Below are 3989 nucleotides of genomic sequence, written 5' to 3' on the forward strand. Positions count from 1 at the left end.
GCCCAGACATCCCTTCTGTGGTTCATGGCTCAGCTTCATTTCTAGCCCGTGTCCTTGTCAGGTGCCTTTAGCAGGGGTTTATTGTCCATTTAAACAGTGCTGTTCCTCCAGCTCTGGCACACTTCCTGTCACCCGGGGGTCTGCAGAGCTTTCCCTGGGCAAACACTGCCCAGGCTGCTGGGGCTGTCACCATGCAGAGCTGAAGTCACTCCAGGGCTCATCTCCTTTGAGAGCACTCACAGGTGCTCCCTGCCCAGACCCCCGTGAGTGCTCAGTGCCCCCACCAGAGGAACTTCAGTCCCATTTACATCCAAGGGATCAGTTATTTCTGAGAAACAATGTAAAGGGGCCAAATCCAGTCAAACCCTGAAGCAGAGACACTTCAGCAGCCACATGGGGACGTGCAAGTGCAGGTCCTGCAGGGAGGAACGGGAATCCTCCCTGCTCCAGCCCCTGTTTGCTGCTGGGCCAAGGGGCTGGCAAAGCTCCAGCCACGAGCTGCTGCTTCTAAAATGTGCTCAAAGTTTTGGACTTCATGTTTATTCACCTGCTGCCAAAGCTCCCCCCAGACTCCTGGAAAACAGGGCTTTTCTGGAAGTTGCAGTTTATTTAACCAAGGACAGAGGCATTTCTTAGTAGGTGCCTTTAAACAGAGCCCTGTGTGGGTTATTTTTAGCTCTTGGCAAACATTCAGGCTTTTGGCTTCTGAGAAACTGGCAGTCTATTACATTTCTGTCGTGGATCAGAACCAAATTTCTTATCTCTGCTGCAGTTGGGTGTGAGTCTGGTTTGATTCTCACTCGCTGTGAACTGGGGTTTCCTGGGGAGCAGGAAGTGGGAGTTGCCTCAGAGCAGAGAAATCCTCTGAATGTGCTTTTTTCCACAAGCCCCAGGACTCCAGACTGAGCCAGTTTCTTGAGCATCAGCTGAGTAATCCTGGCCCCACCTCAGCCCTGGGTGGGGGCTGAACTTGGAGGGTTTACAGAGCAGAAATTCTCCAGGAGCAGCAGCAATAATAATAATAATAGTAATAATAATAATAGTAATCTCTTTGCTCTGAAATAGGAAATACAGATCGGATGCTGCAAGCACAGCTGGAAGATGGGCTCGGGATTATCCTCATTTCACAGGCAGAGCCCTGCTTGGAGTCCTTGGAATATGGGCCAGCAAGGAGCTGGGATAGACCAGGCCCTGGGGCACCCTGTCTGTCTGGGGTGCTCATACTGATCCTTCTGTCGCTGTCTGGTGACAGTGGGGACCTGTCCCCTCCCTCCCCCTGTTCCCTCACCCTGATCCAGCACCCCTGGACCACCCTGATCCAGCTGCTGGGTGCTGGATTCCCCGGGAAGGGGCTGGAATTCAGGGACAGAGGCAGTGCTTTCTCTGGCACTGTGCTTTGACGCATTACTGGGATGCATCGGGACATTCTAACCCCAAAGAGATTCCCAGGCAGTTTTTCCCCATTCCCCTCCCTCGGTGCTGTCCAGGATGCTGAGGGGGGCAGGTCTGGGCACTTGGGAGCCTGCCTGTTCCTCCGTGGATCCCTTGGAGCCTGGCTGGGGCTGGAGGGCTGCAGGGAGGCTCTGTTGTCGCTGCTTGCCAAGGCCATACATGGGACAGGACAGGACATCCCAGCTGGCATTTCCAGAACAAAGCTGCAGCCTCCGGAACGTGACCTTTTGGAGACCAAAGGCTGCGGCCGAGGGCGCTGGAATCTGGCCAGGACTCGGTGCCACTTCCAGGGCTCCGTGCAGGAAGGAATTGCTCGCTTCCCTCCTGCCTCCCTGGGCAAAGAGCCCCGGGCTGGGAGCAGGGAGCGAGCGCTGCCCTGGGCAAACCCGGGGGAGCCGGCGCCTCTCCCCGCCCGGGGCTGCGGGGAGGGCAGCGAGGAGACGCGGCTGCTGTGGGGGCTCCGGGCCGCGGGGCCGCTGGCTCTGCGTGTGCCCAAAGCACCCCGGCTGGGCCGATGCCGCTCCAGTTCCTCCCTCTCCTGCCCTGGGGACAGCTGGCCTCGGGGACGCTCCGTGCCGGGTTCCGCCGCTCGGCCCCGGCTGCTCCCCAGGGCCAGCATCGCACGGGGCAGCTCTCCCTGCTCCCAGCCGTGTCCCAGTGTTGTAAACGAGGCTGAGACTTCTGAAAGGAAAAGCCAACTCGTTTATTTATTACCTGCTGAGAGCGGGAACCCAGGATAAGCCCAGGCTCCGCGCGACAAGCCAGAATAAAACAATCCACCACCAAGACACTGAGACCCACTGGGCGCTCCCTTGGAGCCCAAGGCCCGCAGGAGGACGCGGTGCAGAGCACCTGGTGGCTTTTAGAGTCTCTGGTGCCACCGGACTGGTGCATTTCTCAATCCTCGTGCTGATCGGTGCCTTCCCTGTTGGCTGGTCGGTCTGTACCTCCGTGCATTCCTCACCAATCATTTCCAAACAACTCCGCTTCATTGCTTGGCTCGTTCTCCAGTCCCAGTCCAGGGCATCGTCCTCATCCCTTGTACCCTACGAAGCCATGGACTAGAAAGTTCCTTCTGTTAAACCCATTGGGTCCTTGTTATATCCCCATGCAGGGTTACATCCCAGCATTACACCCGTACAGTCTCGCAACTTCCCTTCAATTAACATGTCCATCTATTCCACCCTCAGCTCCCCTCTTTTATATCTCATCTAAACAGTAATAACCAACACCCTGAAACCAATTCATTTATTACACCAGGAAAGGCTCCTGGCCCAGTGAGCCCCTCAAGCCCCAGGCTCGCCTCAAGCCAATTCCTGGCCTGGCAAAGCCGCATGCAAAGGGCCAAATCCCGGCCACGCTTCCTGGAGCACCTTTGGACCTCTGCGGGTTTGGGGCTCCCTCTGTGGGTTTTGGTGCCATTCATTTGGCTGATTCTGAGCCCAGACGGCTTCCTGGGGTCTGCAGTGTCCTGCAGCAGTGCTCCACAGGTAACCACGGTGAGAGGCTCCACCTCTCCGTGTGGCACCTGCCGGGTTATTTTGTGTCCATCTGCAGAGGGAAGGCCAGGCCAGGGGGTCTGGTGTTTGCAAAGAGACTGGGTTTGCATGAAATGTGGGATCTGAAATCCCAGACAGACTTAAACTGCTGTCAGGATCCTGCTGGATTGACTTCTGGAGATCCAGGGTGCCCTCTCATACCCATGGTCTCAGCCCATAGCACAGTGCCAGGAGCACTCAGCATCCTCCAGGACAGGGATTGCCATCTCCCAGCAAGGGCACAGGTTTTACTGGGGTGGAGATGTCCAGGGGACACTGCGGTTTCATGTCCAGGAGGACCTTTGTAAGGATGGTTGAGCAGCTGGACTGCAAGAGAAGACTCAGGATATAGGGAGATGTGGGATTCCATCTCTCCCAAGTACTTTTGTTTCTTTGCTTACCCTGGAAGGGCTGAGAATGATGCCAATGCTCTGCAGGGACACTGCTCCCACAGAAATGATCCTCCAGCAGGCTCTGCTCCAGCCCCTGGGCTTTCAGAGCACGGTGAAGCCTCCGAGGAGCAGTTTTGATACCCTCAGGTAAGAGCAGAAGGGTTTTCTGTGCTGTCCTGCTCCCCTTCTGCTCCGTGCTGGCTGTTAATGCCAGGCCAGCCCATCCCCCATTGCTGCACTTTCCAAGAGCTTTGATATCCCCCAGAATATTTGCCAAAGCCACGCTGAGGTTCTTCAGCTGATTCTCTCTGTGAACCCTGGTCTGTAGAAGTCCCAACAGTTTGCTCCACATGGGAGTTGGACTTTCTGCTCTGTTGTTCCTCACATTCCTCCAAGAATCCTTAAAAACCACCAGGATCACCCTTGCCTCGTCCCACCCATCTGGCACCAGGAGAAACATCAGTCTGGGGATTAATGCACCGTGAGTTCATCCCTGAGCCCTCCGGACTCCTCCTGGAAACCTCCTGGGCCTGTGGGGTTGTTCCTCTGAGTTATCCCTCCTTGTGTCACCAACCTCCTTCCATTTCATTCATTTTGGGTGAGCTCT

This window comes from Corvus hawaiiensis, chromosome 19 (genome assembly GCF_020740725.1).
Source record: "Corvus hawaiiensis isolate bCorHaw1 chromosome 19, bCorHaw1.pri.cur, whole genome shotgun sequence".
Taxonomy (NCBI): domain Eukaryota; kingdom Metazoa; phylum Chordata; class Aves; order Passeriformes; family Corvidae; genus Corvus; species Corvus hawaiiensis.